The 12,884-nt window shown below is 41.5% G+C and overlaps 1 long non-coding RNA gene across 1 annotated transcript; it reads right to left on the bottom strand.

The window, feature by feature from the left end:
* Window positions 1-1,040: 1,040 nt before the first annotated feature.
* LOC103099166 (uncharacterized) lies at window positions 1,041-6,351 on the bottom strand. The gene is made up of 3 exons (XR_008916554.1): window positions 4,759-6,351; window positions 3,328-3,444; window positions 1,041-2,765 (listed from the first exon to the last, which is right to left on the bottom strand). It is a non-coding gene; the product is annotated as an uncharacterized LOC103099166 (long non-coding RNA).
* Between the last annotated feature and the right edge of the window lie 6,533 nt (window positions 6,352-12,884).

Below are 12,884 nucleotides of genomic sequence, written 5' to 3'. Positions count from 1 at the left end.
TGGTAGATTTTGGGAGTTTGTGGGGATCATCTGTGTAATGGCAAGGTTGTGATGGGTGGAAGGAGTGCTCATCTACACTATCCCTTCATGAATTTCTCCCATTCTTTACAGAGGTTGGGGGGGCAGGGAGCTATTAATATGGAATATTACATATACAGTTATATATTGATGGGGAAGAGATGAATCTTTCCTTCTCTTTGTTATAAGGAATGGCTTTCTTGGAGAAGGAAGAGGGATGGATGCTGCTGCTGCTGCTGCTGCTGAGAGCTAGCATTTACTCTGGGGCAGCTAGGTGGCACAGTAGAATACTCATCTTCTTGAGTACAAATCTGACCTCATATACTTACTAATTTTGTGACCCTGGGTGAGGAGCTTAACCCTGTTAGCCCCAGTTTCTTCATCTGTAAAATGTCTTGGAGAAGGAAATGGCAAACCACTTCAGTATCGTTGTCAAGAAAACCCCCAAAGGGGGGCAACTGGGTGTCTCAGTGGATTGAGAGCCAGGCCCAGAGACAGGAGGTCTTAGGTTCACTTCACAGCTCAGACACTTCACAGCTGTGTGACCCTGGGCAAGTCACTTAAACCCCATTGCTTAACCCTTACTTACTACTCTTCTGCCTTGGAACCAATTCATAGTATTGACTCCAAGATGGAAGGTAAGGGTTAAAAAAAAAAAAGAAAACCCCAAAGGGATACACTGTGGTACAATCGAATGTAATGGACCTCTATAGTAGTAGCAATGTAATGATCCAGAACAATTCGGAGGGACTTATGAGAAAGAACGCTATCCACATCCAGAGGAAGAACTGTGGGAGCAGAAACACAGAAGAAAAACAACTACTTGATTCCATGTGCAAATGGGGATATGATTGGGGATGTAGGCATGTAGACTAAATGATCACCCTGGTGCAAATATCAATAATATGGAAATAGATTTTGATCAAGGACACATGTAATACCAAGTGGAATTGCGCTTTGGCTATGGGAGGGTGTAGGGGAAGGGGGAAGGAAAGAACATGAATCTTGTAACCATGGGAAAATATTCTAAGTTGACTAATTAAATAAAAATTTTGAAAAAAAAAAGAAGACCCCAAAGGGGTCATGAAGAATCAGACATGACTGAAATAATTGAACAATGGCATTTACCATAGCTCTTGAAGGTTTGCAAAATAGCTTACAAGTCACATTTGATCCTCACAACCCTGGGAGATAGGTGCTATGATTATCTTCATTTTACAGAGGATATAAGGAGGAAATAAAGGTAGGCAGAAATTAAGCTACAATTCATGAGTTGAATTAAAGGCTTCCTAACTGCAGGTGTGTTTATCAGCTGCCTATTTGGAAATGAAGGTGATAACAAAAGATATCAATTAAAAAATATATCACAAGGGGCTTAAGTAATCTATTAAAATGAATATATCACCAGAGAGAACTCTTCCCCTCTCTACAAGTTGAGAATCAGGAGTCTGGTTCTTTTGGTATGAAAGCAATATTTATTGTAATGAGTTGAGAATGCAGATGGGGCAGTTAAAGAGACAGATTGTGTAGAATGGGGTGTTTACTGGCCAAATCAGGGTCAGGAAGGACAGATTATGTATGGGTTAGGAAGGAGAGACATATTGCTGATGGACTACATATGTACTGGGGAGGGATATATATTCTTTTTTTTAAACCCTTATCTTCCATCCTAGAATCAATACTGTATATTGGCTCCAAGGCAGAAGAGTGGTAAGGGCTAGCAGTGTGGGATAAATAACTTGCCCAGAAAGTGGGCACACATACTGAGGCCATATTGGAGTCTGGGACCTCTCATCTCTGAGCCTGGCTCTCAATACACTGAGTCACCTCACTGCCAATGGAGCAAGATAGTGGTGGATCTCTGGAAGGCACAAGCCCCACCTTTACCACTAATAACTATAAGAATAGAGGCTAGACTGAAAGGTGGGAAGGAAGCCCTCTCTTCCCCATTAGTGCATTTGATAAAGGCACTTAATAGAGAAGAGGATGAAGGCCACTCTCAAAAATAATCATCTCTTCTAAGTGAAGTTGGGAAACCTGCATTGCCCCTTCCATTCTATAGTACCCCTTTTTTCCCAGGCATGGAAAGGTCTGGGGACCCTCCTACCACCAACAGCAGAATCTACTGGGGAGAAGGGAAGGAGAAGGGTAGTGTGTGAGAAGGAGACTATAGAGGGGTCATTAGGATCCCACTTTTATTTCCTAAAATAATCTTATCTAGAATACAGAGATACAGTAGGAAATCAACTGACTCTGGGGAAGTGGGAGAATATGGTGGAATACAGGATCTAAAATTATTTAAGTCAGGGGTTTAGGAGGATAAGACTGAAATGCAAGAGGACCGAATAAAGCCAGATGTCTAGACCTCCATCCCCAGGAAACCCCTAGCTTCTGGATACTCCACACAGCTATCTAATGCTCTTCCTTAAACCCAGCTCCATGTACAACTTGCACATGTAGAAGGTATGAGGTTAGTAAGAAGGCAGTTTTCTCTTTCCATTTCTAGCTGGGCCCTCACTTTTGCTACTTTGGGAGTCAGGATACTCCTGGGGGCTTCTCTACCCAACCATGGTCAATACCATCCACTATGAGAAGAAAGATGGTCAATCAAGAGGTGAAGCCCTGAAGTTGCCCCCACCTAGAAGGAAGGCTTTCCCCCCAATCTGCTTCCCAACTCAATACCTATACCTGGGGTAGGTCCTTGACAGCTTTTCTGGTTCCTTTAGTATCCATGTTGTTGAAAAATCCTAGAGGGGTGAGAAGGAAGGCTGAGCATGGTGTAGTGTATGGAGGTCAACTGAGATCTCTTAAGAAGTCAGAGTGTAGGTTTGGCAACTAGCAGGAACCCTAATTCCTTCCTCCTTTTTTTTTTTAACTCTTACCTTCCATCTTGGAGTCAATACTGTGTATTGGCTCCAAGGCAGAAGAGTGGTAAGGGCTAGGCAATGGGGGTCAAGTGACTTGCCTAGGGTCACACAGCTAGGAAGTGGCTGAGGCCAGATTTGAACCTAGGACCTCCCGTCTCTAGGCTTGGTTCTCAATCCACTGAGCTACCCAGCTACCCCCTCCTTCCTCCTTTTTATTCAACTCATACTAGCCAGAGTCAAACTTGAAAGAGCCTTCTTAGATGTTCTGTGTGATGGAGGGTAAGGGAGCAACCTCTGGGCCTGGGAGCAGGGTAGATATAGATGGTAGGAAATGGGCTGGAGAAGGTCATGTTTTGAGGATGAGGGTACTGTGCCAGGGATAGGAGTTGGACTGTGGTAGACTGAGGGATTCTGGGAATGAGAAAATAATTTGGTGACTCACCGTACATGGCCTCCAGTTTGACAAAGCAGCAGACCAATATGTTAAAAGTGACACCCATTTTCTCATTGGAATAGCAGGACACTCCCACCTGGAGTAACTGATCATTTAGCTTGATGCCTAGTGAAGAAGAAATGTTGGGGAGAATAATGTGATTCTTGTAACCAAGGAATAATGTCTTAAATTGACTAAATAAACTAATTCAAAAGAAAAAAAAAGAAATGTTGGAGAGAAGAGGAGAAATTAAACTTCTGGTCCAACACTTAGATCCATCAGGAACAAAGCTCCCTTCTCATCCTCACCCTCAGAGAGAAGCAACCCTGCATGTCTGCTACAGGAAGGGGGGGAGGGGAGGGAGGAATAGAATATGATTTTTGTAACCAAGGAATAATGTTTGAAATTGACCAAATAAAATTAAAAACAAAAACAAAAAGAAAGAAGCAACCCTGCACCACCCTCTTTGGTGGGAAGAGTTGCCCCTTGCACTGGACTGCCTCCTTTATCAGCTGCTTCTATAGCTGTAAGCAACTCATGGGAGTTCATAGTGCCATACTTGTTTGCATCATATTGACTGAAGATGGCCTGGTGGAATGGAGAGATGGATAGTAGAGGGATGGAGAAGATATGTTGGGATAGATTGAGAGTGTAAGAGGGTATGACTACTGGTACTGACTGAGAGGGGGAAAGAAAACAAGACAATGACAGAGAAGGGATGCGGTGGAGGGAAGAAGGAAAGTGGACTCTAAACTGACAGTAAGGACTACTTTTGCTATTCCATCATTTCAGTCATGTCCAACTGTGAGATTTTCTTGGCAAAGATATTAGAGTAGTTTGCCATTTCCTTTTCCAACTCATTTTACAGATGAAGAAATTGAGGCAAACAGGATTAAATGACTTGCCCAGAGCCACATAGCTAATAAGCATTTGAGGTCATATTTGAACTCAAATCTTCCAGACTCAAGGCCCAGCATTCTATTTACTGCACCATCTAGTTACTCAGTAAAGACCACAGAGGAAGTTTAGTATTCTCCTCTATCCCAAAGGCATGTTGGAATAGGTCATGTGTGGAAGATACTCTATAAACTTAAAAAAATTAGAGCTTATGTGTATATGTGTATGTGTTTAATTAGGGCATGGGTAGGAAGAATATTGAAGAGAAACAGAAAGAAAACATTTCCTTCCCAGTTATCCCATCCCCAAACTCCTTTACACCACAGTCTTCCTCATAGTCCTTGGGATGGAGTTATCCACTGATCTCTTTTCTTCCTCAGCCCTTCCCTATCACTTCCTTAGTGGGGATGGGGGTGGGAGAGAAGAGGGGATTCTAACCCGATATCTTGCCTGTTTGCCTTAACAAACTCTTGAGATAACCTACTTCCCCAGTGACCTCCCCCATACACATATCCTTTCCCTTGCCAATCATCCCCTTCTCACCCGCCACTTTTGAATCTTCTTCCACAGGACCTGAAACTCCAACATGCTCAGGAGAACACTGCCATCAACCTAGAGGTGGGGTAGAGGTCAGGGAGAACACAGACAATATGGGAGGGACAGCTCCAAAAAGAATTACTTGAATCTCCTACTCTCTTACCTTAGAGGTTGGGAGAGTAGGGCCTGGGAGGGAAGACTGAGGATGACCCTCAGTGCTGCAGTGCTGCTCCACCAAAAATGAAGGGATTTGTGGTTTGGGGGCAGAATAGTGGGATCAAGGCCTGAAGAATGTCATTTATTATTTTAAAAAAAACCTTACCTTCTCTTAGTATTGGTTCTAAGGCAGAGGAGGGGCAAGGACTAGACAATTGGGATTAAGTGACTTGTCTAAGGGTTACACAGACAGAAAGTGTCTGAGGCCAGATTTGAACCCAGGACCTCCCTATTCCAGGCCTGGAGCTCTATCCATAGTGCTACCTAGCTGCTCATCCAACAAGAACTTTAGACACTCCTTTCCCAAACATTTTTCATAGTTGAGGAAACTGAGATCCAGGGAAGGGAAATGATTTACCCTAGGTCTCATAGCTAGGAAATAAGAGAATCAGAATTCAGTCCTGGCTCTTTTGACTTCAAATCTAGTGCTTTCTTTGGGTCACCACTATCTTTCTTGATGGAATATAATCATTTGGGTGATTTTATTTCCCCAGGATCTAATACAGGACCTGGGGCATAGTAGGAGCTTAATAAATGCCTGTTGATTTATTGATTACCTCAAAGAGTCTGCTAGCCCCCAAGGAGTGGAAAGGCAGGAGTTCTCTTGCTTTTTTTTTTTAAAAGAGTACCAGAGTTCATTCTGAGAAGCTTGGAGTAAGGAATGAAGATCATAAAGAAACAGGATTTATTTGATGGGAACATTGTAGATGAGCTAATAGAAGACCACAGACTTAGGGCTGGAAGCAAGTCTGGTTGGGCTACCTTGCCCAGTCACTTCATATTATAGATCACAAGACTGAGGCCCCAAGAATCCCCTTGCTGGCCAGATTGGTTTGAACTAGGGTATAGGCATAGAATGATTCATGTGTGTAACACTTAGTGTGTAGAGGGCAGTTGGGTGGCTCAGTGGATTAAGAGCCAGGTCTAGAGACAAGAGATCCTGGGTTCAAATTTGGCCTCTGGTACTTCCTAGCTGTGTGATCCTGGGCAAGTCATTTAACCCCTGTTGACAGCCCTTACCTCTCTTCTGCCTTGGAACCAATACACAGTATTGATTCTTAGGTGGAAGGTAAGGGTTTAAAAAAAAAAAAGGCCTAGTATATAGGTGCTTTAAGGACACAGGCAGAGCCAGAGCACCTCTTTTCTTCAAGACTGAAGAAGAAAATAGGGGCCAGTGACTGGACCTGTGCTAGTGAGGGTGGTCAGGAGTAGGAGGATGTTCATCTTCTCTGGTGAGAAATGCAGGAAGTGGCTACATCCAGCAGGTTAACCATATTTTGGCAGGATTCCATGCAGAAATCATCACAACCTTCAGGTCTTTGTCTGGGGAAGTAGAAAGTGGGTTGTTGATGGGCGGAAGGGGAAATGACTGGATAGAATAAGGAAGTTTGTAGGGAGGGAATCATGAAGGAAGAATGGAAGGGGCCTGATGATTCAGAGGGATCCAAAAATAAAAATTTATCAGATAAAATAAATATAATATAATAAAAATAAATTATTATTAATCAAAGAGGTATGGTGGGAGCCAATAGGGAGGGGAACACTCACTTTTGGTGATCAATTTTTTGAGGAATTTTGCCAACTCATGGAAATCAATCTCCTTGTTCTTCAGGAGAGACAGAAAGTAAGTTCACTTTTCTCTGACATACAGCTCTCCCCAGAGCCTCTAGCTCTGACCCCTCCTCACCTCTCCTTCCAGTTCATTAAACATTTCCTTGATGCTATTGTCCACATCTTCCTCATTTATTTTTTTCTTACAGGCAGAAGGACAAAAAAGGAGAACTGAACTTTTCAGATCCCTTGGTCATAGTCTCACTCGACAGTTCTTCAGTCCTCCCATTCTCCCATCCTCCCTCTTACATGATGGGGCAGTGTTTGAGTCAGATTACAATCTAGATGTCTGGAGAAAATGGAGGTGAAATTGATTTAAGGAGGAGAGGGGCAGGTCGGGGGTCCTATAGTAGGCTGAGGTCTTTTGGGGCAGGGAGAAAAGAGTCTAGGAAAGACATCATATAGGGGGGAAAGTATTGGATTGGAAGTCAGTAGCCTTGGGATGGAATTCCAGCTTCCTCATAAACTAGCTATGTGATCTCAGGCAAAGAAAGCTCTTCTCTCTGGGTCTGGTTCATCATCTATAAAATAGGAGGACTGGATTAGCTGCTGGGAACATTCTGGTTTTTACAGACTGTGCTCTGTTATGTACTTTTGGCGTTGGATGGGGCCGCAGAGGTCTAATCCTTATTTTCAACAGAAACTCCCTTCTATAATGTGCCAAACAAGATGTCACCTAGAATCTGATTCAAGACCTCTGCAGATGGGGAATGTGATCTCTCTCAGGGCAACCATTTTCACTTTTGGACAGCTTTCGGTTATAGGGAATTTTTCCTTTGTGTCAAAGCCCGATCTGCCTTTCTTTAGAACTTTGGAGCAATGGTGAACACATACACAAAAGCACTTGAATTCTGGGCCAGGAGAGGGGAAGAGGAAGAACAGGGACCAGACTTGGACTCACCGAAGTTTACAGTGTGTCACAGTGAAGACTCGAATCATAAAGTCAGCCTCCTTGTGAGGTTCAAAAGTAGAAGGCACAATGCTGTATTCCCCAGGAGGCAGTCGAACATGGACACTAACTTCCCTCAAGTTCATGAAAGTTCCAGGTTCGGCTAAGGACCGATTCCAATTCAAGCATATATACTGGGAACTCTTCATCTGCATAGGCATAGGACCAGGTTGGGGGAATGGGTAAAGCAGGGCATTAGAAAGCAGGGCTAACAGGTATAGTACAAGCAATGAGCATGGGCCACTCTTTGGGAGAGTAAAGGGGAAACTGAGGCTTTAGCATAAGCAGGTTAAGGTTGAATCTGGGTTAAGCAGGAATCATATAAGGTGAAACCAGAGGTTGGTGAAAACTTTGTCTAACTTAGAACTACAATAGGTTCTTTATCTCTCTAAGATAAGCCAAGTTGCCACCAGAGTTGAAAGGGGAGGAAATGTGTCTCCATTTAGTGCCAGCCAATATAAAGACTATTGCCATGTCTTCCATACCTACTATGGAACCTGGGGAGAGAAGAAAGAGTAGGGTCAAACTTCAGAGATGGAGGCTCAGATAGATGACTTAAATATCTCTTCCCGCTCCCTCGATGTCTCTGTCTCCATCTCTCTCTTTCAGAGTCTCCATCTCTATCTCTGTCTCTGTCTCTCTGTCTTTCTCATACATATCAGTCAGTCACATCTGATTCTTCATGACCCTATTTGGAGTTTTCTTGGCAAAGATACTGGGGTGGGGCAGCTAAGTGGCAGAACACTGGGTCTGGAGACAGAAAGACTCATCATCCTAAGTTCAAATTCACCTCAGGTGCTTACTGTGTGACACTGGGCAAGTCATTTAACCCTGCTTGCCTCAGTTTCCTCATCTGTCAAATAAGCTGGAGAAGGAAATGGCAAACCACTCCAGTATCTTTGCCCAGAAAACCCCAAGTGAGGTCACGGAGAGTCAGACAACAGCCAAAAAATATACGTGTGTGCCTTCAGGCACATATTCAACTTGATCTGGGAGGGCCCAGCTTGACTTACCATCTTCATAAGGTGTGAAAAGTCCAGAGTTGGGAAATGGGACAGGTCACTGGGGCCAGGGCCTTCAGAAAGATGAAGGAAAATGAGGCATTTAAGTATATGTATGTCTGCCTATATTCATGTTCTGACACATGCACACTATATGGTGTAGAGATTTAACAGTGGTACAGTGGAAAAGATGGAGAGACCATATGGGTTGGTACATTCATCCAAACATGTCTAATACAGGAAAAACTCCATGCTCATTGGCAAAGGTGAAAGGGCTTGCAAGCCTTTCCCCACACCCCATTCCAGCAAAGATCTTAACCTGGAGTTTATACATCCCTTGGGTAGATTCTAGGAGGTCTATGACCTCTGATGGGGAAAAAAATGGCCATCTTCATTTTCACTAACCTCTAACTGAAATTTATCAATCCTTTCCAATTAAGAAAAAATCACGAGGCAGCTGGGTGACTCAGTGGATGGAGAGCCAGGCCCAGAGATGGGAGGTCCTGGGTTCAAAGCTGGCCTCAGATACTTCCTAGCTGTGTGACCTTGGGCAAGTCACTTGACCCCCATTGCCTAACCCTTACCTCTCTTCTGACTTTGAACCAATTCAGTATTGCCAGGTAAAGTTTTAAAAGGTAAGAGGGTTGTTTTTTGTTTGTTTTGTTTTTAAACGAATCCTCTGGTTTAGAGGATGAAGATCAGAGAGGAGATGATGGAATGAACTAGGGGTCAGTACTCCTGCATCCTAGTCCTGGCTCTGCCTGATTGTGGCTAAAATGCTTTCCCTTTCTGAGCCTTAGTTTTCCTATTTATGAGATGGGGGTAAAATACTTGTGGGATTGTCATGAGAACCAAATGGGAAAATATGTAGAAGAACTATGTGAAACTATGTGACTTTTTCTTTTTTTTAAGAGGGAAAAACACATGTTGGGTTCAAATCTGGTCTCAGATACTTCCTAGCTGTGTGACTCTGGACAAGTCATTTACTTGCCCCCCCCCCCCCAACCCCCATTGCTTATTCCTTACTGCTCTTCTACCTTGGAACTAATATATTGTACTGATTCTAAGACAGAAGATAAGAGTTAAAAATCCCCAATGAGTGATGTTTGTATTCTATTTTAGGCAAGAACAATATCGAAGGGTTTGATGGAGAGGAAGTTACTAGGGATGGGGTAAAAAGGGGAGAAAGAATGCCCAGTCATTTTAAAAACAGAAAAGCCAATTTGGTACAAGTTCCTATCCCTACTCTGCCAAGAACATTGGTTCTTCTGCATCAGGGCAATCAGGCAGCTACAGGTGAGCTCATTATCCCTCTGGTTATCATTGTCCTTCAGCAACTCCTTCTTAAACTGGGGGTTATTGCAGAATGTAGTTATGGAATGGAGGAAGCCAGTGGTTAGCTGTGTATATGTGGGAGAGGGTGTGTAGGAATGAGGGGTTTAGAGAGAGAGAGATTTCTGTTAAAGAAAGAAAGAAAGAAACAAAAAGCCTTTCCAGAATGGCTAAACAAAATGTGCCAGATGAATGTTATGGTGCTATAAAAAAGTGAAGAATGCAATGACTAATGAGAAGGATGTAAAGATTTCCATGAACTAATACAGAATGAAATAAGCAGAACCAAGAAATGTAGATGGAGTGAACCACCATGAAACAAGAAGAAATAAATGTTACACGATTACAGGGATCAAACTTGGTTCCAAAGAAGAGATATGATTTGCAGAGATTGGAAGGTGAGGGATAAAGGCTGTGAAACATTACATATAGTCAGATTTTTTTTGATGTATTGGTAGGTTTTGCTGATTCTTCCCCATCTCCTTCATCTTCAATGTTTAAAAAAATGGAATAGTTTTTTGCATACTTATATTTATTACATATGTTTATCATATATAAATATATAAATAATATATAAATGAAATCAGTAATACATTATAAACAATATCTATATTATAAAAATATATTTAATCTAAATTTCTATGTGGAATTGTTTATATATAACAATATATATGTTATAAATATTTATAAAGAGTATGTGAATATAAATATGAACAATATAAAAATAAATATAGAGTTTAAAATTATGTATTAGTTCTCTGGGAAGAATGAAGAAGAGAAAGACATATAGCAATGCTAGCTTAAAAGAAATATTTGTTAAATTTTTAGTGTCAGCACTTATACCTCAGAAATCAGCAAATGAAACAAATTAGGTTTCAATTTCTTGTCTTATTATTTGTCTAAACTAAAATATCTGATCTCAAAAGTCTGACCTTCAAATATGGCCTCAGATACTTGCTAGCTATATGACTCTGGGCAATCAGTTAATCCTGTTTGCCTCAATTTCCTCATTTGTAAGATGAGCTGGAGAAGGAAATGGTAGGTAGAGCACTCCAGTATCTTTGCCAAGAACGCTCCAAATGGGGTCATGAGGAGTCAGACATGACTAAAATGACTGAACAAGAAGAGATTTAAGAAAAGGGAATTAATATCAATAAGGCAAATCAGACTTAAAAGTGTGCCATGCAGATTTTTTTTCTCAAAAAGTGAGTTGTTAACCATTTATCAATATCCCTTTGGATACATGAGGAAATTTGGACAATGTAAAAATAAAAGCTGTCAACAAAAATTTAATTAATCAATTAAAAAAATCCTTACATTCTGTCTGAGGCCAGATTTGAACCTATGACTTCCCATCTCTGGGCCTGGCTCTCAATCCACTGAACTACCCAACTGTCCCCTAAAAATTTATTAAAAAAAAAACTCCTCACGTATGAAGGAAAGAGACATTTCATAAATGCCTCTGTTTTCTCCTTATAAATGATGTTATTGGACCAGATAATCTCTGAGCTCTCTTCTAGTTTTTGTTTTTGTTGTTTTAAAACCCCTTTCCTTCCTTCTTAGAATCAATACTATGTATTGGTTCCAAGGCAGAAGAGTGGTAAGGGCTAGGCAACAAAGGCTAAGTGACTTGCCCAGAGTCACACAGCTAAAGAAGTATCTGAGGTCAAATTTGAATTCAGGCCCTCCCACTTCCAGCCTAGCTCTTAACCCATTGAAATACCTCGTTGTCCCCTCCCTTTCTTCCAGTTTTAAATTCTATGAAACCATTCTGAGTGGTTTGCTTAATTATTGAAGAGCCCTGAATCCCAGATCCACTGGTTTATTGAATGCTTAGTCCTACTCTTGTAACAACAGGTAGAGAAAAAGAAGGTATTTCTTCTCCTAATAGAGAAAGGGGGAGTAAAACAGAGATAGTAACAGTAGAAGGAAAGTTTTATGGGAGGTCTGAATCAGTCCAATGGGTTTCTTTACCTGCCTAGGGTACAATTTTAATTCACTCACTATGCATGACCATAAAAACCCTTCTCATGGCCCTTGACCCTTCAATATAGAACAGCCTCAGACAGCCCTGGGCTCCTTGAACCCTCTCCTCTAAGTCTCCCCTACTCACCAAGATAATTACAGCAACCTCCTGCAGCACTCCCTTTGTGCCAGCTGTCCTGATAGACTTTGGCTTGCCAGTTGTTCAGATTGTCTTGGCAGAGGGCCTCAAGGATCAAGTTACAAATTTCCATGCATGAAAATTGTGTCATGAAGTCCTGGAAGGACATCCTGGAAACAGAGAATCCAGTAAACACCAGTGCCATGGTCCTTCCCCAAGCCCTAAAGAAGAAGGCTTCTCACCTCCCCCTAGCTGATTGGCCAATATGACAGTAAAGGAAAATAATAAAAGCTGGAAGGGTTGTGGCAAAATTGGGACACTAATACATTGCTAGTGGAGTTGTGAATTGATCCAACCATTTTGGAAGGCAATTTGGAACTATGTCCAAAGGGCTTTAAAAGAATATATATATATATATATATATATATGTGAATATATATTGATCTAGCAATACAATTAATAGATTTGTACCTTAAAGAGATAATAATTAAAAATGTTTTGTACAAAAATATTCATAGCCATGCTCTTTGTGGTGGCAAAAAATGGAAAATGAGGGGTGTCCCTCAATTGAGGAATGGCTGAACAAATTGTGGTATATGATAGTGATGGAATACTATTGTGCTGAAAGGAATGATGAACTGGAGGGATTCTATATGAACTGGAAGAACCTTCAGGAACTGATGCAGAGAGAAATGAGCAGAACTAAGAGAACATTATACACAGAGATGGATACACTGGTGCACAATACAATGTAATGGACTTTGTTAATACAAGACAATCCCAAGAGACTTGTGAGAAAGACTGCTATTTACATCAAGAGAAAGAATTGTAGGAGTAGAAACACAGAAGAAAAACAGATTACTTATTTTACGGATAAATGATTTGAGATTTTGGTTTTAAAAGACCACTTATTGCAAAA

This window comes from Monodelphis domestica, chromosome 2 (assembly GCF_027887165.1).
Source record: "Monodelphis domestica isolate mMonDom1 chromosome 2, mMonDom1.pri, whole genome shotgun sequence".
In the NCBI taxonomy this organism is placed as follows: Eukaryota; Metazoa; Chordata; class Mammalia; order Didelphimorphia; family Didelphidae; genus Monodelphis; species Monodelphis domestica.
This window is presented reverse-complemented; position numbering and strand designations above follow the sequence as displayed.